Source organism: Girardinichthys multiradiatus, chromosome 2 (genome assembly GCF_021462225.1).
Source record: "Girardinichthys multiradiatus isolate DD_20200921_A chromosome 2, DD_fGirMul_XY1, whole genome shotgun sequence".
NCBI lineage: Eukaryota > Metazoa > Chordata > Actinopteri > Cyprinodontiformes > Goodeidae > Girardinichthys > Girardinichthys multiradiatus.
Genome location: NC_061795.1, coordinates 31,887,894 through 31,909,855, shown reverse-complemented (window position 1 = coordinate 31,909,855; position 21,962 = coordinate 31,887,894).

Sequence of the window (21,962 nt, the reverse complement as noted above, 5' to 3'; positions counted from 1 at the left end):
GCATAACTGTGTGTGCCTTTGTCTACCTTTCATTTAGCTTGCATGCTGTCCAGTGCCACTGTTTAGCCACAGGGAAAGGATACTTTTGATTTATCATTCACTTTCACCCTCTCTTCAGTCATGACCTAGATTTAGCATCCACTGTGCATTTGTGTATTCAGGTACATGCTTAAGTTGGGGGAGCGTGAAATCGAGGAATAGGAATGTTTTGTTGTTTCAAAAAAAAAAAAAAAAGAGCATTAGCTTGATGTGTGTATATTTGTACATATGTATATATTGCTTGTAATCTCTTACACCATTACTAAATATTACTAAAAATATGCAGTTATTTACAATGTTCATGCTCAGTGGTTGAGAAGAATTCAGCTGTGGCATGCAGGAACAACAAAGTTGACATCACAGTCACGAGGAACCTTTGAAGAACTGTCTCACTGCTGGAGCTCCCTTTTTCTCATCTACTTAAAGGCAGACTCATAGAAACATCTCTGCAGGGAATGACGTGACTTTGGAGCTTGGCTGAGGAGACTCCTGTGTTCCTGAACAAATGTCTTATTTAAAACAAGAACCACTTTTAAGACTTTATGCTCAGTAAGACCATCTACATGATGAGTAAATCATTAGTCCATTATCCTTTTCTGGAAAACATAGAGGCAGCCATAAACTGGAGCAAAATATTATTATTCATTGTTAAGGTTTTGAATACAATAATGGCACGTGAGGTTGTTTTTCAGTTCAGGTGTAAATATCTCATGAAGAAGAACGAGGAGGGCTGTTATTTATCCACAACAGCTCCATCATAGCAGCCCCAAAGATCTGTCTACAATGTGATTTAGTATGGGATTGACTGCTCTGACCTTTTTATACATAGTAAATGCAAACTGTTATCAAGAACAAGCACAGAACGGATTAATTAGCTTGAAGCAGCTAAAGCTGCGAAAGCACTTTCAACCTTTGGCGTGAATGCAGGTGGGTGTAAATCTGTGCTTTTCTGTGACCCAACATTAGTTAAGCTTGTTGAATATGAACAATGATATTGTTCACATTCAATATTTTTACAGAAAGTTGCTGTAGCAAGTATTTACAATTGTGTTTTATCTATTTTTGTGTAAAATGGCCCCATGAAATCAAAATAACATTTCCATGTGTGTCTGTGTGTGCAGGCAAGCAAGGGGCATCTTGATAAAGGAGAACATAGTCAAAAATTATTTTAGTTCAGAATCTAATTTGAAGAAATGAAATTGGAATATTGTATAGATTCTTTACACACAGACTGATATATTTAAAGTTTTTTTTTTTTTTTTTTTGCTAATTTTGATGAATGTGAAAATACAAAACTCAGGTTTTAGAAAATTCAAATATTGCATAAGACCAATTGAAAAAAAAATACCATAAAAAGTTTATGTTATGGCTTAAACAAGAATGGGGAAGTCTGCTGACCAGCAGACTATAATTGGCACGCCTCCAGGACAGGGTAGGCCACCAAAATGTCAGTGCTAAAGAAACTGTTTGTTCATAGAGTGCTGTATCTGAGCATATTCTCAGAAGGTTGAGTGGAAGGAAGAGCTGTGACAAGAAAAGTTGCACAAGGAAAACAGATAACTGCACCCTTGAAATGATTCTAAAGTCAGTGCTTCAAAAGCCATCACACACATATATTGATTTACCCATATTATTATTGCATTCCTTGAAGCACACTACTCAGGCTTTTTTTAGTCTTAGAAAAAGCCTGGAGTGTTGATCAGAGGTCCAAATTACTCTTTTCAGATGAAAGCACATTTTGCATTTCATTTAAAAACTGAGATCCTAGAGTGTGGAGGAAGAGTGGAGAGGAACAGAATCCAATTTGTTTGAGATCCATAGAGAAGGTTCCAGAGTCAGTGATGATTTGGGGAACCAACACCTCCTTTAATCACTATGGTGTCACTAAGGTGAAATAAATGTTTGAAATATATATAGCTGTGTGTAATGAATGTATACAATGTATCAATTTCAGTATTTTAACCCAAATTATGGAAATAAACATTCTGAAATATTACAGTTTTTAATTGTTGGACCTGTATAGAAGTGTGAATATTTGTTTCATGCATGCATATGGTACTGATTATTTAAAAGTGGGTGGCTAAGTGGTCTACATGCATATCATTTGTGTGCTTTAGGCAGATGGAGCTGTAGGTGCAAAACAAAACTGTGGAGCTGATAGAGAAAGTGAATTTTGCCATGAATGGGAGATGAAAAAACAAAAACAAGGTGAGAGCCTTCACTCCTACATAAAGTCTCAATTGCCACCTCTTCTCTTCTTACCTCCTCCTCTTCTGCCTAAAATGTGTTCACAGTTTACAGCAAATTTGGTTTCACAAAAGAAACACAGAGGAATTAAATGGAATCTGAGACAGAGGTAAGCAAGCAACAGCAAATCAGTGTGAAAAACAGTTCTCAGTAATTTTTTTTAAATTTCATTGTCTTTTCTTTGTCATTTCACACCAGGTATCAACTGTGTGAACCTGTGAGCTAATCTGTAAAGGGTACTGCAGACGTGTTGGTGGAAGTCAACATGACATGATGCAGGTAAGCCTGTTAACACAAGTGGGCGCCATTCGATCACAGTTCCCTTTTCTTTCCTTTAATCCATGGATCCTGACAGAGTCTCCAAGTGGAAAAGGAATATATTTAAACAACTGCTGCAGCCCAGCAGAGATTCTCTTGGAAATTTATCCTACCTGAACACGTATTATCAGCAAATAGTAAGAAAATTTACCACTTTGTTAATGCCACGATTACATTTAATAGAACATGTGACGAAAGCAGGTTTGTTTGCCAAAATTTCTGCTTGAATAGGGATCAACCAGTATACTCTCAGTGAGCTCATGTGCAAAGGGAACAGTGATAGAAAACATCCTGGCAAATAAACAGAGGTTAGTTGGTACAATAGAAGCTGGATCAGAGCACATAATTATGCAATGAAATCTGACAGGCCTCCATGGAGCAACATGAGCTGAAGAACTCATAAATGTTTGAGCATGTGCTGGGGCAGTATGCACTTTTGTCAACGTTCTCGGCTCATGCATTAAAGCGTCATTGTACCAACTGTGTGGCAAACGTTCATTTCATACCACTGATGAACAAAAATGCAGTGAAGATGTTACCGTCAAACAGAATGTTAACGTTTTTAGTTTTCCAGTTATATCTGGGAGTTTCAACACTTACATTTACAGTCAGACGTTTTCATCCACTCATTGTGGTCATGAATGTCCGAATAAATTCAGGCTTTTAATGATGAATGTCAACTGTTCCTTCTTACTTTACTTACTTTAATCAATTATGAAAAAAATAATTAGTTGCACAATTTAAAATTTATTGTGGACAATATGTAATTGACACACTCAATTATAATCATACACCCCATTGTTATTTGGTTAGATACCCTTCAGCAAGTTGCACCTGAATTATATACTTTTTGTTGCCATTAACATGCTTCTGCCATACTTCTGACTGGATAGTTTCCCATTACTCTTGGTAAAATTTGCAAACTTCATTCAACTGGTCCCCTGGCAAATGCCTGGCTTTTAAACATATTCTTCATTTTTTAAATTGAAGTGAGGATTGTGGCAAAAACATTATAGAAACTTACTGTCAGTATACATTATTGATTTCAAAGCCAGTTGTGATGTATGCTTGGAATCATTGTCCCATAGGAAAACCCAATTTTTTAACCGTCTGACCCAAACTGTCAGCTTCAGATTAAAGGAAAATGTTTAGGATACACAGGAAGAGCCGAGTAACCACCAAAGCCCAAGCCTGTCATTGCCTGCAATACCAATGCCACTGACCACCGTGAAGCAATTTTTTTACCACCATGACAGTGTTGTGCAACATTAAGTTTGGTTTGGCTATAAATAACCGTAATTAGTGCCAAAGGCAATTGTTTACAAAGTTAGTTATTTTAATTTATTTTAATATTGGGAAAAAATAGCAACATGAAACACCAATAACCATTTTAACAATGGGTATCACAGTTCACTGTGAATATGTATGTTTAAGAATGAAGGCTTGTTTTGAGGAATTGGGAATGAGGCCGCATTAATTAAAAGCAAAAAAAAAAAAACAGTAGTTGGCAGGTGTTCAAACAACCAGTTCATAATGCAAAGCAGGGAAAATAAATCACTATTTTGATAAAATAATGTTTAAAAAAATTATTTGCTTAGAAATCAGAAACATTTTGGACAATTTGATTATTAGTTTTGTGTTAACAACCCATCACAGTGACTGATTGAATGGAGTGATGGACCACCAAGATGGTGGAGGGATAGCAGGTGTGATGATGTCACACACGGAATTAGTGGCTCAGCTAAGAAAATAGCTGCTACTGCGCTATTTAGCAACCCCTCTAAATCCCACATGTACCTTTAAGTACCACTAATACAAATATTAATGTGTGTATGAACGCTGGCATCGTGCTAGAGCTAAGTGTGGGGTGAACAAAATCTGCTGTGTAGTAAACACAGCACAACTAATGGTGGCTACCCGCTTAACATCAGCAGAGCTTTAGCATTAGCAGCTGGAATAACGGAGACACACGTTAGCAAGTTTATAAGAACTATGCAAATATATTTTATGAAGGTTTGTGAGAGGAGAAGATGGAAAACACAAATAAAATGGAATAAGCTCATGTTACTGGACTATCAGTGCTCAAACCAATCAATGAGATAAAGTTTGAATCACTGATAGCCTCAGCTTTGGCTTGCTCTGAGGCCTGACACAGGTTAAGCATCAAAACAAATCAAACACAAAAAAATAAACAATATTTAAATTGTTTTATCCTAAGCTAAGCGACTGCTCTCGATCTAGTGGATGGGTGGGCGGTTGCCCAGTATTGGCACGCTCGTTTAGCTCTTAGAGCTGCGGCTTCAATGCCATCTTCGTCAATGTAATTAGAGACATGTCTCTTCTTAGGGAAATCTATGATCAGAATCTTTCTGTTGGAGCTCAGCCAGTTTCAGACGGCTGGACTTTCGGCTGGGATACAGTCACCAAAGGCACAGACAGCAGACCATACTTCACTTTTGATCCAAGGTTGTGCTTTTAAGATACGGTCTTTTACTTGACCAGCAAGTGGAAGGTTGCGGGCAAAGAGAAAGAAATGCGTGAGTTTTGTAGCTCTATGACATCACAGGGATTCCAGCTATGAGGGTACTTCTCTTTCCTGGACGCTGTCATGATAATGGGTAATACAGTGCAATCTGGGATTCATAGGTTTTACCAGTCCATTTTGTTCTCGATGTGCAGTTCAGTCTATGTGGCTGGGGCGGATCCCCAACAAGAGGGTGCGGAGCAATAAAGACGTGTCTGCTTTAAAACGGAAATGCTCAATCACAACAGAAATGTGCAGCTGCCCACATGGGCAAACCAAAGCCTTCTTGAGAATGCTTGATGCAGCTGTTTGGCTACCATGGTGATAACTATGTTTGTAGGAGTCAATGTGAGGCTTTTAATTAAATTCAGTTCATTTTATTGACATGGTTCCAATTCACAAATAATGTTGTCTAATTGTAATTTACAAAATAAAAAGATCCGGATACATAAATATACCAGTAAATTGAGTCATGTACTGAAGAAACATACAAAGTCAGTTACAGACATTTCATTTCGATCCAAGTCAAATTCAGTTTATATTGCCATTTGATAAAAATTTTCTATCCAAGGAAACCCACCCAAATGCATCGAGTGACTCACTTTGCCGAAATCCCTTCTCCTAAATGAATATGTGGTAACAGTATACAGTTGCCTGCAGTTAACTTTGTAGCAATCCTCCACACTGAGCATGTATTTGGTGACAGTGAAAAGAAACTTTTAACAGGAAAAACCTGCAAGCAGAGCCTGTCTCATTGTGGGCGATCATCTGCCATGACCAGTGGTGGGTTGAGAAGACAGAGCAGATAAACAAACAAACACAGAAACATTTGTCAAAGAGTACTTTCTTTGTTGAAGAAAAAGTAAAGAGTTATTGGCAGCAGTGGCCCTTTTAGTGGCTTTATCTAGATAAGAAACACAGCTAAGCATATAAGCTCAGAGCCAGTAGTAAAATCGACATGTTCCCACAGAACAATTGTAACTGACTGTCAATGTCGGAGTATGCTTGCATGTGTATGCCATTTTTTTATCCGTAAAGTCCTTCCTTTCATCCATGTAAATCATGACCTGACCTTGTAACCTTTTTCTCTACAATTGCAAGAAAATGTCATAAAGCGAGGCAGCTGTATCAACTAGCCTCCGGCTGTCGTCTGCCACAACAGTGCAAAGCTGCTTCCTCAAATGATTACTTCCATCTCAAACTGACTCTTACATCACTTCTGTTCTTATTATGCCAGAAGAGAGATTTTTGATAGATAAAGAGATGGCTGGAGATTAGCTGGCTTTTCCAACTGAGAAAATTTGTCCAGATCAAAGTTTCTCCTGCATTGGAAATATGAGATAGATTATGCTATAGCCTTAACAAAAGACTATTGTTATTGTTATGTAAATACCTGAATTGTGTTAAAATATTTATCATCCTTGATATTATTCAACAACCTTGAGATGTGTTCAGTCTGTCCTCAGGGACAAAAAAAATCTGCATTGTCTGTAAACAGCTCTGTCTGATTTCATTATAATCTGCCTAGACAGTCTTTGCACAAGGGCTGCTGTTTAAAGTAAATGAGAAATCTCAGCATTTTTAACTCAGCTTTTGAATTGTCATCATTTTCCTATCCTATTCCTAAATTTTCTTAGCCTCTCTCTAGCTTTCAACAGACTTTAAATGTTTTTTGACCTTACCTTCCAGCAGGTTCACATCCCTAAACATATGACCAGAACTACAATGGAATGTTTTAGATCAAAGCATATTCATGTATTTGAATGACTCATCATTCAAAATCCAGACCTAAGTCCAACGGAAAATCTGTCCCAAAACTCATAAATTAGTTTTAATATCCAATGTGACTGAGACTGAGACATGCAAATGTTATTGCATTTAAAGGTGGTTCTACAAATTAGTGACTAAGGAAAGCTGAATACAAATGCACACCAAAACCCAGTATCATTTTTGGTCTATTTCATGATTATATATTACTGTGTCAGTTTATTGCCTAAATTATCAAATAAAATGCAATGAAATTTGTGGTTGTAACATGACAAAATATGCATATGTTTAAGGGATATGAATACGTTTGCAACACACTGTAACACTAATAATTCATCATGCAACAACAAATTGAATTTTAACAATGATAAGTCCAGACGGGAAAGATTCCTCTGTAGAAGATGTGAACAAAACAGTTAAGACATTTTTTATAACCGTGACAGATCTTTCCAAGGTTACAGTCTTTAGCTAGATCGCTCCTAATGACTTCCCTGCTACAGTGTTGAAGCAAAATGCCTGACCTGACTTAATGATTGAGGGTTTATCTAGATCGGCTGACGGCAGACCTAACGTCCCCTGCAGCTCCTACGTGGTACAGGAAGGATCTGATAAAGTTAGGAGCAGATAATATGCTAATAAAAAGCCAAAAGACTTCATGCATCAGTCATTATGTATCTGAGGAATGTAGCATCCAAGGAGATGTGTTTAATTAACTTTTTATTGAATAGTTGAAGTGTTGCCAATTATTATGTTTATTGAGAAAGCTTTATATTATTACAGAACTTTTCAGCAGTTGCTTATTAATGTGAGAAACAATGCAGTGATGCTTGCTAATATTACTCTGTATAGTTTCTTTATGAAAACCAAAATTTAACAAATTACTAAATTACCGAACTACAATTCAGGAAACCTTGGAGAATACATATAGTTACATATCAAGTCAAAACACAGGCTGTTTCATTCTTTGAAAAATATCTAATTTTAAAAAGATTTAAACATTTTAAGACTGAGCTGCAACTTTTAATGCTTTCTGTCAAATGTATTTCACTTCTCTCCTGCTGGAATAAACATGTGTAATATGATTTTTCTTTGAATAAAGTTCATACTAATATAGTGTAATAATAAAGTAGATGCAAACTCAGACACAAACTCCAACAAAGTAATGCTCAAGTATTAATCCGATTGTGCAGTGTTTAAATATTATATGAAAACGTTTTGAATGATTTGCAAGGCATCCAGTCAAAATGAACTTTGAGGACATTTGCATCTAAACATATTTTAAAGCAACGTGCATAGTTTCAGCAAAACGTTGCAAGCCATGTTACGTCTGTGACTTTGAATGCATCCTTGTCTTTGCCATGTCCTTACGCTGCTTCTCGAGTTGATTAAAAATGTTCATCAATTAGTCCAACAAAAAGTTGCTAATGGCAGTTTGCAGGTGAACTAAATTTTAATTGTAATTTTCTCTAAACAGACTTGCAATAAGGTTTTCTAACTTAAGGCATGTCTGTTTAGCTCTGCAGTGCTTTAATTTGTTGTTTTTGAATTTCCTTGCACAAAGAGAGTAAATCTTCTCTGACTTCACTCACGGAGAACAGCATCATTTTCCACTTTATATCCAACTCCAGTGCTATTTAGATGTAATCACATGAAAATCACTCAGTAAAGGCAGATTATATAAACATAAACCCCTATAAAGTTTCTAATTACAGTCTTGAAACAAAAGTCGCATGCCAATCCATTAGATACATCGCTCTGAGGAGTTCTCACAGAGCCGAATCTCTCTCTTTGTTAAATGGGTATTTAAGCTATCATGCTTCATATCTGTTCTGATACGACGGCATTCCCGGGGTCTGCCTCCAAGCAAATCTAGACTCTTGAATCAATTACCACTCCAGTGCCCACAAAGCCAGATCCCATTTCTCTGTGTCACGCTCAATAAAACCTATTCCTTTTCTTTCCACATTGTCCATCTTTCAGTGCTAGAGCTGCTTTTCATTTGTCTCATAGATCTTTAAAGTGCTGTCCTTTACACATTTTGCGAATTGACTCAACTTCTCCAACTGGACTAAGGAAATTCCTTCGAACATGAATGTCTTCAATTTGGACTTGCCTTGCAATTTTAAAGGCTGAACTGTCAAACTGAATGCAAAAATGTAATGAATAAAGAATTACACATTTTTTCACACCAGGCTGACTCTTAAGAACAGCCAAGCAGGGGCAGGAAGTGTTCATACATTACATACATTAAAACCTTGATGCTTCCTCTATTTGGACCAATAATCCAGTGAAATTAGCTGTTTCATCAATAAATTGATGTTAATTCTGGTTCAGCTGTTTTCTCGTCTGACTCGATTCCCAAGCCTCAAGATCTCAAGAAAGCCTCCGAATTCCATTCCAGCTGGCAGCCACTAGCTCACCTACCTCCAAGCCACAAGTCTAGCGAACCCTGTCCACCGTCCAACGTGTCTCACCTCCAAGCTCGGCATCTGAAATCCACTTCCGTAGTGAGTATGCTGTTTCCAGAAAAACCCCACCATTGTACACTGACTGTTGGGTCAAATCTGTGAACAAAACGATGACAGTCTCATGCATTTTTGTAACTTTTCTGTGATGAAAATAAACAATCTCTCTTGCAGTTTGTCTAATTATCAGTCTAATTGCACTCCAATGGTTCAGTCTTAAGTCTGAAAATTAAATGTTATTGAGCATCCAAATTCAATGTATCTGTATGAATCTGTACAGCACCATAACTAAATTATCTAGTTTATGGTGTGGTGTGAAAATGTATTTGCCTCCTTACAGATTTCTTCTGTTTTTGATGTTTTTGTCTCACTTAAAACAAACTAACATAACTGGAGTAAATACAAAAATGACTTTTTAAGTAATGAAAACTTAATTTAGTATTTACTCAGCTATCTTTGTCTTATATTAAAATCTGTTTGATATAAAAAAAAAAAAAAAAGAAACTGTTACATCTCGAAAATACTTTTTTTAACTGTATGTTCTTTAAAACAAATAACACACATATTTTCAGGAATAGCTTAATTCTTGAAAATATCCCAGCTCACTTTATTTAGGAAAATGAGAAATAAAAATCACAATGCAATCTACTGAATATGTGCTTCCTGAGCTGGTAATGATCAACCTTTGCTGAGGCAGCAACCACAGCTGCCCAGAAACGCTCTGTAGGGGTGTATTGTCTTCTCCCATAGTAAATCTCACATTTGAGAGAGGCCCACAAATGCTCAGCACAATTTAACTAAGCAACAGAAAGGGCCCAGGTCATTATTCACTCAACTCTGAGGCCAAGTTTTACACTAGTTAGAAAGTGGAACAATTGCATGGAATAGAGCATTGTCTTCAATAAAGATTGCAATGTAATTGAGTGCTGCAGAATACTCCTGCTGCAGAGTTAGGCTGGCTAATGCCTGCAAATGGCTGCCAATGGTTGTTCCCACTCTACCATGCTGCTGAAATTTGACTGTAAATGGTGAACCATTAGTGATCTAGCCTCAGGCTCATCCATTTGGTTCATCAGAAGTCACTTTGGTTAAAAAACCTTTAAAAGATCCTCAGGTACTTCGTGGCCCAGTTTTGACCTCCAGTTTGTAATTGTATTTTTTCCTTCTTCATATGTCTAAGAACTTCACACTTTGACTTTTTAACACTACTTAGGTTGCTGATGTGGGATGTGGTTGAACTGCAGAGAACAGGTACATTGTTGGAAAACATTTTCAAGTGTTCAGGTTATTTTGTGCATGTTCCTCTTAACATATGCATTGTAAATATAGGCAAAACTAATTAGCTAAAACCTTGACAGTATATGAAAAACTCTTTGCTCAGCTGTTTTTCATATTTAAGATTTTTTTTCAACTGCTAGCTAATTTTCATGTTGTCTGAAATATTTAGTCATTTTTAAGTACAAGCTGCCACATTTGCTGTTTTGGTCAGGTTCAAAGACTGGACTGAAAATGAGTGAGAAAGCAGTGCAAAGTAAAAAGAAAAACCTTTAAACACTAAGGAAATTCAGGAGGAAGATCAAGAGCAACAAAGAAAGATCTGAAGAAACTCGGAAGCTATAGAAGCAATATAGGAAGAATTAGATTATTAATATCTGCCTTTGGAATTATTGTCTGTGTGGAAAATCTAATGTCACTTCATTTTCAGCATCTTGTAAAAAATGTATCTGTAAATTTCTTCATTCATCTTTCCTTTACGTTTTTGATGTCGACCATTACTCTATAATGTAAAACAGCCTCACACCTCCAACCTCCACTGTTGCTGTAGTGTTTTTGATGTAATGTTCAGTGCCATTCCTCCTCCAAACTTGGTCTGGTCAATATGATCCATAGAGTTCAATTTTAGCCTCAACTATAATGTTTCAGTATTTCTGGCTTGTCCAAAATTATGCTGCAAACTTTAAATGTTTTCAGCATGTTTTTCCTTTAGCAGTGGACTCTAGTGTGGTTAGCATTCACTAAGACCATTTTGGGTGGGTGCATTACTTGTTGTTATAGTAGAAAGACTGTTTTTGATAATTACAGATCTTTCTGAGGCTCTCTGTGAGGGGTCCTTGGCTCTTAGACAATTCTTCGTTGCAATCCTTTAACTTCTCTGTTAGAAATCGTGTGAGGAACACCTGGTCGTGGTCTGTTTAGGGTGAATTTATGTTTTTGTTCCATTTTTACTGACAGATTTCAGTTATTTTCCTGGCTTAACATACTTTTTTGAATCTTCTTTTTCTTTATGTTTTAAATATTTATGCCGTATCTCGTTCTACTTTATTATATATACTTTATGGACTCATTTGTTTTGATTTCTTTGCATGTGTGAAGAACTTGTATTGTTTCTAAATGTCATGTCAAGAACCTTATTAAGAAATATTCTCTCTGAGAAAAACATTATTAGTTTCTCCACTGTATGTAAAATGTATAATGTTTATAAAAAGAAAATTTTTTCTGCCCGCTAGGTGTATAAGTAGCACACTTTGCCTAAATATGCAAATGTGGAGTTAATTTTGAACATAAATGGTCAATAAATGTAGCAAACTACACCCAAGCACACACATACCCTCACATTCATTTATTTATTTATTTGTAAAACTCGGCATTAAAATGTATGACAACACCATTAATTGGTGACTGGTTAATCAAATTGATAAAAAGGCAGCAGAAAAGCCATAGATAAATCAGCAAAAATAAAAAAATATAATAAAAATCAGGAATTACAGTCAGTGCGGTGCTTTGGACTCAAGTTATAACAATGTATTGGGAATGTCTAAGAGATGGGTGAAGAATCCTGCATATAGTGCCTGAATTTTTTACCACATTTTCCTAACCTGATTCTCAGCTGATGGCATATGTTGTGCAGTTGCATGTATGTACCCCACTTGACACTGATCAGCTGAAATGAGCTGCAGCTTTCCTTCAAGGTCACCCTTGTCAGATTTAGTCAGCATTGTTCTGGTTCACCATGAATATGTAAATTGTCTTTTTTGTCTTTTTGGTCTCCGTTTGAGGTGAGATCAATTTGAGGCTAGAGTGGATTTACTCACTGACTGCTAAATACCCAGAGAGCTAATTGACATGAGTGACAGCTGCTGCCCTTCTCAGGTGGAAGAGTGAGAAGAATAACAGGTCGTTCGAGCAAGCATATGCAAATGTGTATACTGAGTCTGTAAGGTGAACCAATGAAGATGAAAAACAATAACTTGAGGATAGTAAGTATTAGTTGTAAATTAGCAATTTTTTGTTTCTAAAAGGGTGGAAAAACTATAAAACAGAAAATTAGAATTTTGCTGACTTATGGGAGGCAAAGTGCAGACATTTCCTGCACTGTTCAGATGAGAAGTGTCTAGATTCCTCTCAAGCACACACAGACCATTCCTCAATAATTCATGCAAGTGTGGATTACCTCTGCAGAGAGGGAGAGTTTACATTCAGGTAAAAAGTAATCTATTTCACCCTATCTACCACCCCATTTCCTCTTACAACTTTCATCTCCATCAGACCCCCTCAGCCATATCATCCTAATTTGACCCTACAGGAAAGCCTTTGAATCTTCCTCACATGCATGCACCAACACACACTGGGACCTAATGACCAGACAGCTGGTCACCTTCTTCCCCTCACAGAGGAGGGATTCAGTCTCCCCTGTCTCAGTCTGGTCTGTTCTGGCTTGGATCAACGTGACTTAGTTAAGTCCGTTCATCTCCCTTTGAATGGTCAGGTATTGTTTCAGTCCAGGATCCTCTTACCATTGGCAACAAAAAGAGGCCACCACACACCACTCCCACACACACACGAGCATAAACACAGGAACAGACTGAGGAGCTGGGTCGAGTCTGAGAGCAGCAGTTAACATTTTCCCAAGGGTCTGCCTAGAAAGCTGCAGGAACATCACTTTTCTTCCAAGATATCACAAACATTCTCGGCCTTTTGTCATGGTAGCTGGAGTTTGACAATTCTGTTAAGCTTTTTTTTTTTTTTTTCTGACAGCACCATTTATTCTTCTGCTTATGAATACTAGTGAAACTGTTGGTGGGACTCAGCTCTGATACCTTCTCCTGCTGCTTGGAGCTGTCTCCAAAGGTAGGAGAGAGAACCTGATCAATTCAAGAGTGTTAAAAGTGGCTTAGTTAGTTAATACTGTATAATTTCCAAGAATGTCTAACAAGCATGTGTAGTATTAACAACACAACATCTTGGTTAATTATTAATTTGATGTATTTATTGTACTTTAGGACTTCAAGTACAGTTTGCAATAATTGTGGCTATATTTTCAAAAAAGTTTAATTTTCTCTTCTGAAAAAAAATGGCTCAAAATCAGACTTGCAGTAGGATTGCATAACCTCTTGAGATACTATAGGTTATAATGATTTAAAAAAAAACCATACTCTTAAATAGCCATATAAATTGTATTAACATGGCTGTTTATTATTTTTTACATTTGCCAACAAAAGATTGTTCTTCCTAGATGTCTTATCTTCACATAAATCTATCTAACCTAGCTGTGATGATGACAATGGTAAAATATGAAACACACATTACACATGGAAACCTGTGATGTCTGTGTTGGTAAACTGGTGTAGGTTCCCAGTGATCCTGGAGAGAAACATCCTAAGTGCTTAAGAAGAACGCCACTGTGCTTCTGTTTCTTGAAGACGTCATACGTCCTCTTATCCAAAAGGCGTCTTTAGTTTAAAGACATAGAAGTTTTTATCAAACACATAACCTGAGTTCACAACAATATCAAGTTGGCTACAGAGGGCGCCAAAGACAACGCACATTTTGTGGACTGTCTACACACTGAAAAAGGTTGAAATTCCACAACTGAACTCTTTAGAAAACCCTTTAAAGATGGGACCATTCCTACTTTTTAAATGTCATCAACCACTGAAAAATAAACTCTAATCAAAACTTTGCAGCTTTAAGAGGAACAGGTCCCCACAAAGATGAAAGGAAACAACAAGGAACAAAAGCACATCAGTAAGGCATTTTAAGGTCTGTGGATAACTAGGATTATATTAGGGCATCCAGACTTTTAAGAAAAACACTGAATCCAGTGCCGTAATCTGAGAAAAGAAGACGTGAAAGAACAGTGTCATTGTGGCTGGACTATCCAAGAAATTAGGAAGGATATTTTTAGGCACAACATGCACACTATTCTATTGCATTTTGAACTTAGCAAAACAATCTTATGCCATACTGGTAAAACAGGCAAACACAAGCTCTGCAGTGTGGTATATGATGTGCTGTGAAGAAAGTTCAATTCTCTACATTGTAGAAACAAAAACATCACAGATCACAGGAGACCTAACTGACCGGGTGATGTTTCACCATTTAAGCTGTCTTTCCACTGCAGATATAGTCCCCATTTTATTTCAGTCCTCTTGATTCTCCTCTGTGTCTCATGTTTTCTGGTAACTTTAATTTTCTGTAGTTTCGCTTGCAAACACAACATTTAAACCCAGCCACATGTGCTAAATATTACAGTTTTTGTTTTACATAGTTTTTATTAAAATACAATAATAAAATAAACCAACCTTAGCAGAAACATTTTATTAGAGAAAGCACAGAGTACATCTTTCAGCATCTCCACGGAGAGGAAGTAAGAGTGTAATACTCTCATCAAAGACCTTTTATAGACATATTAATTGGTAAGGTTAAAACATTTTCAGCGTTTATGTTCTGAGATACAGATGAAAGCATTCACAACTGCCCAGGATTGTTGATCACTAACCAATTTTAAGTTTGAATGGAGAAAACATGACACAGGCTTTAATTATTTTAAATTTGTAGAGAATTAAAAACTTCCTCTGAAATTAGAAGTGAATTTATATCAGTTTCAGAGATGAGCCGCTATAAAACATGATGTCTTTCGACAGCCGATTACAATCGTGATCGAAGCTCTACTTTTATACTTATCCTATCCTACTTATCCTATCTATTTTCACATTTTCACACTGTTTGAAGTGCCAGTCCATAGGCATAAATGCTATGATACAAAGTAATAATAATGCTGTGTTAGTCTGATGGCACGTGTAGATTTTGCTGTAGAGGTAGGCAGAGATCTGCGTCCTCATATCACAGTGGCTCTACATCCGGAGGAGGACCTGCTCAGGGTCAGGGAACGTTATTTACATAAACGGCCCAGGTTTCAGACCTCCAGTCGAAATGTACATAAAAAAGGTGAGGTAGATAAAAACGCTTCAGGAGACAAACAAAAAAATACAAACACCTAATTATGAATATTTTAGAATATATTTCAAGCTAAATGGTCTCATTGGTCTTATTCATTATTCAAAAAATGCTTCCCTGTTTTCTGTTGTCAGACTTCATTGTAAAGTAATTTATCTTGAACTGCTGTCTGTCTGGCATGTGCTTCATGCTTTCAGTTGCAGCTTGAGACTTTATCAAACACAAAAAGAAACTCAGAAAAACTCAGAAACTCAGAACTCAGAGAATATAATAAATAGAACTCGGAAATACAATTGTCAGCCTCTCACATAAACAACTGAAGTGTATTAGAAGATCTAAGAAAATCAAAAATTTGATGCTTGAAAAACAGAAATAAAAAAGAATGAGAAGCTCATACATGTTTCTTGGAGATTATACAGTTGACTGATACAAAGTTGGGGTGAAAACATTGGGTATAAAGTAGGCATTCAATAAAGAATTTGTCTTTACAACTAAAGATGTGTATTGCCTCACCACTTTTTGGCAAAGTCAGTAAGCAGATATACTGATGCAAGCAAAATATACTGATGCAAAACTGCAGACAAATTAGGTCTTTTTATTATATATGTATTGCAGAACATCTGCAATGCATTATAGTTTGTAAAGATTCAGAATGTTTGGATAAATCTCAGTGTTCAGTGAATGGTCAGCCACATTGGTTAAAGATTTTAACCTTGAAAGGATAAAAGCAAACAAGAATGGATGAATGTGAATTTGACCTTCGTTTTGCAGCTCAAGCTGATTGGACAATGACAACTCAATCACAAGTTAGCTGTCTAAACAGAGAACATAGTGGGCATTGGACTGTTAAGTACATTTTAAAGATGGACAGTGATTTAAGTACCTCTACAAATGATAATACTTTTGGAGTAAATATGAGGAGTTTGGTTTCTTTGCAGTAACCAGATGGTCCAAATGGATCTTTTGCCAAATTACAAAATTATCTACCTTCTGATTTCTAGGTTGATTTCTGATTAAGACATAACTACTCAGTCTGCAAGGGAAATAAGGACAAGGTCAAAATCTGCCATCATAAACTCAGTTGACAGAGCCTACGAAATTTTCAGATTTTAATCTGCAAAACAATGTTTGCATTTTGCCTTTAGCATGTTCGGTTAAGATTATGTTAGGGTTATTTTTTAAATTTATGACATATTGTCTTTTATCAGGCATTACGGGGTTAAATAACATCAGTTGATGAAGAGGTTTGACCTGTGTTCACTGTAAAACGTCAACGGATGTTGAATTTGTTGGCTGAACATGCTATATACCTTTTCTCTGCTTTTATTGCCACTGCCCTCGGGGTTTCTGCTTAACTCTCCCATCTGTTTCAATGAGCTGTAAGCTCAGAGGTCAGCCACATGGGCCCAGAGCTGCAGGTGCACCTACAGTGTTTCACAGAGAAGACAAACAGCACTTTCTCTCTTCCTGTCACTGTCGTTGTCATTTCTGTCAATAACATTTATGGGATACTGGGGTGATTTAAGGCAGGTATTTCTAGATAGTGATTACACAGAGTAGGAGGCAACCATATGTGCAAAACCCTTAAGTCCCTACCTCATTTTATCCTCTCACACAGACTGGACTTCTTCATAGTCTCTGCGGTAAAATCAGAACTGTGGTTGCCCTCGCCTCTAACTTGGACAGCAGTGAATATCAGTCCCTGAAAACTGAATGAAGCAAACCTTGCTCAGTGTATCTGGGGGTCACTGCTCAACCTTTACATGCTGTTTCATTGGTGAGGGAGCCAACCCTTTTTCATCTGTCAGAATCTACATGTGGTGTCTGCTGCATTACAACTTTGTTGTAAAGTGCCTTGTAAAGTATTCAGGCACTTTTAGTTATTAGCAGTTTTGTCACATTACAAACACATTTTCATGGGATTTATTTATGTGACAGACCAAGAAAAAATAGTGTACAATTGTAAAATGGAAGGAAAAACAGCAATACTTTTTTAATTTCTCTCCCAGCTTTGCACATTGAGAGGCAATGTGTTTCTCATTCTTCTTTGAAAATCACCTCAAATTCAGTGAGACTGGATCAAGAGCATCTGTAAAGATTCATTTTCAAGTCCTGTCACAGATTTTCAGTTGGATTTGTGAACCGCTGCCCAAGTGTCAAGTCTTTTATCGGGTTTAACAGGTTTTCTACCAGGATTGTGCTGTATTTAGCCTCATCCATCTTCCCATCTACTCTGACCAGTTGCCTTGTGCCTGCTGCAAAGCATCCCCACACCACGATGCTGCCACCACCATGTTTCTGAAAGGGGATGATGTATGTGGGATAATGTGCAATGTTAGCTTTCTGCCAGGCTCTTTTTACATGTAGACCAGAAGGATCAGTTTTGGTCTCATCTGCCTAGAGCATCTTTTTTCTCATGTTTGGTGTATCCCCTACGTGGGTTATGGCAAACATGACTTCCTTTTACCAGCAATGGCCTCCTGCTTGCCACTCTTTCAAAAAGGCCAGATCTGTGGAGTGCATTTATATAGGTGTCCTGAAGACAGATGTTCCCATCTGGGCTGTGGATCTTTGCAGCTCCTCCAAAGTTACAAGGACATCTGGGATGCTTTAGATTTTTGTTTGTAAAGAAATTTTAAACCATGTATTCTTTACCTTCAGCTTCACAATCATGCTATACTTTGCATTGGTCTGTTACATGAAATCCTTATAAAATACAGTGGCTTCTGTGGCTGGAAAGTGAAAAACTGAAAGCGTTTAAGAGAAAGGTATACTATTGCAAGGCACTGTAATTTACCTTCAAAATCTATTGATTTTGGTTAATTTGTTTGACTCTGATTGTGCCACCTAACTGTGGAAGATTTGTAATTTTGACACAATTCATCATTCTTCTTTCATTCTGTTGTACAAACTAAATTATTTTCTTTGAGGAGACTGCATGCTGCAAAAGACGTTAGATGACTTGTGTTGTCTAATTTGATTAGCTGAATTCGTGGTGGACATGTTGCATCTGTCACTCTCAGTATGAAATAATTTAGTTAAATTGAGAGTCAACAAGGCTGAACAAACCTAAAAATGTGTGGATAACATGCAAAATGACCACACATTGTTATACTGCATGACACTCTAGCTTTGTAGCATGATTATTTGCTTTAAAGGTTAGGGCCAGTCTGCTAGACGTGTGGCCACAGCCAGATAGATGCTAGCCAGACACCTGGCATACAAAGACAGGAAATATGAAAAACCTTTACGAAATAAATAAGAATAAGTAAATTCAGGATTCTTTTTGCTGTCATTAGGGACTATTTTGGCAGCTGTTCTGCAAATGATGGATCTGATTTCTCTGCTACCTATGTCCCTTAGTGTGAGACAGAAGACATTAAAATCAAGATGCAATTGATTTAAGTCTGCTGTCCAAAGATGAAACCAACATCCCTCATTTCTAAAACAGACACTTTTGGCTTGGTTTTACTGTGTGAAGCATGTCTGCAAGCATTGCCATGAAATCTTTATGTTTGTCATTTAGATGTTTTGTTTTGAACGACCAAACCATGCTCAGAGTTTAACTGACGTTAATTTAAATGGATGTGCACAATGAAGGTATCCACCTGTCTATATTACATTAAATGAGTCATTTTAGGCCTGAATCATCTCTCTGTTGTCACCAATAGGCTGTCAGGGTCCTGGCAGTGTTATCGCCTGGGTAATCAAAAGCGTTCCTGTTCAGCTATCTGCAAATATTACAAGTACTACATCCTTTCCTGGAAAAAGGAGTCTACCACCAAAATAAAGCTAAGAATCACTTTGCTCGTGATAAGACAATGAATGCCGGTCAGGTCAACCAAAGGCACAGTAATTCTGGGAGCCTGGAGGAACAAGTGATAAAGGATGCAGGATTCCAGCAGTACAGAGGGAGATGCTCTCCTGACTTCTTGTTGATGGCGTTGTCCCTGAAAAACTGAAGAGTGAAAGAGAGTCAAAACCATAATGACTTTCCATCTCTGTGGTTATTAGCAAGCATGCGGACAGCTCGTTAAATCACACAACAAACCAACAGGGTGATATTTAGCATGCTTGGACGGAAATGCTTTGTTTCTTTATTGCACAAGAACACAGCATATAAGATATTTTATGAAGAAGAACATGGGTCTCATTTACATCTTTAGGGAAAAGACTTGTGTTTGTGCTCTACTTCTTGTTACACTGGATGAAGATTAGTGATACAATTTAAACATAAGAATTTACCTTTTGGCAGTGCTCTGCTAGTACAAGAATAGCTTGACCGTTAACTGAAAATCTATTTCCCGAAACTGTCTGAATTTATGCCATTTTTATAAAGCAGCAACTGTATGGAGTCAGTTACCGTGTTGCCTAGCTTACTTTATATATTGTTTTACTAAAAAATGTTAAACATGAGTAAATAGGGACATTTTGTGTAACATCAAGTCTTGTCATATCTTTGAAGTACAGGTCCTTCTCAAAAAATTAGCATATTGTGATAAAGTTCATTATTTTCCATAATGTCATGATGAAAATTTAACATTCATATATTTTAGATTCATTGCACACTAACTGAAATATTTCAGGTCTTTTATTGTCTTAATACGGATGATTTTGGCATACAGCTCATGAAAACCCAAAATTACTATCTCACAAAATTAGCATATCATTAAAAGGGTCTCTAAACGAGCTATGAACCTAATCATCTGAATCAACAAGTTAACTCTAAACACCTGCAAAAGATTCCTGAGGCCTTTAAAACTCCCAGCCTGGTTCATCACTCAAAACCCCAATCATGGGTAAGACTGCCGACCTGACTGCTGTCCAGAAGGCCACTATTGACACCCTCAAGCAAGAGGGTAAGACACAGAAAGAAATTTCTGAACGAATAGGCTGTTCCCAGAGTGCTGTATCAAGGCACCTCAGTGGGAAGTCTGTGGGAAGGAAAATGTGTGGCAGAAAACGCTGCACAACGAGAAGAGGTGACCGGACCCTGAGGAAGATTGTGGAGAAGGGCCGATTCCAGACCTTGGGGGACCTGCGGAAACAGTGGACTGAGTCTGGAGTAGAAACATCCAGAGCCACCGTGCACAGGCGTGTGCAGGAAATGGGCTACAGGTGCCGCATTCCCCAGACCTGGGCTACAGAGAAGCAGCACTGGACTGTTGCTCAGTGGTCCAAAGTACTTTTGTCGGATGAAAGCAAATTCTGCATGTCATTCGGAAATCAAGGTGCCAGAGTCTGGAGGAAGACTGGGGAGAAGGAAATGCCAAAATGCCAGAAGTCCAGTGTCAAGTACCCACAGTCAGTGATGGTCTGGGGTGCCGTGTCAGCTGCTGGTGTTGGTCCACTGTGTTTTATCAAGGGCAGGGTCAATGCAGCTAGCTATCAGAAGATTTTGGAGCACTTCGTGCTTCCATCTGCTGAAAAGCTTTATGGAGATGAAGATTTCGTTTTTCAGCACGACCTGGCACCTGCTCACAGTGCCAAAACCACTGGTAAATGGTTTACTGACCATGGTATCACTGTGCTCAATTGGCCTGCCAACTCTCCTGACCTGAACCCCATAGAGAATCTGTGGGATATTGTGAAGAGAACGTTGAGAGACTCAAGACCCAACACTCTGGATGAGCTAAAGGCCGCTATCGAAGCATCCTGGGCCTCCATAAGACCTCAGCAGTGCCACAGGCTGATTGCCTCCATGCCACGCCGCATTGAAGCAGTCATTTCTGCCAAAGGATTCCCGACCAAGTATTGAGTGCATAACTGTACATGATTATTTGAAGGTTGATGTTTTTTGTATTAAAAACACTTTTTTTTTATTGGTCGGATGAAATATGCTAATTTTGTGAGATAGGAATTTTGGGTTTTCATGAGCTGTATGCCAAAATCATCCGTATTAAGACAATAAAAGACCTGAAATATTTCAGTTAGTGTGCAATGAATCTAAAATATATGAATGTTAAATTTTCATCATTACATTATAGAAAATAATGAACTTTATCACAATATGCTAATTTTTTGAGAAGGACCTGTATGTGCATCATTTTGACGTGATCTCATTTTGTTTATGGTGTGCGTATTGGGATAAAGGGTGTAAACCTCACCATGAGCATCTGCGACAAGATGAGGGATATTACTTTTGCCGCGACCATCATTCGTTTTTTTTTTATGTTTAAGGCTCAACTATCTGGGGACAGTCAGGTCAGAATTTTACTTGCAGTTATCAAGGGCCTAATTGTATCTATGAATTTGTGGCTTTTATGATTTCTTTGAACCTCTCAACTGTTGATAAAAAATACAATGTCTACAGCTTAAAAAAAAGACTTGGGTGCACAAGTTAATTTGTTATGAGTTTTCCCTAA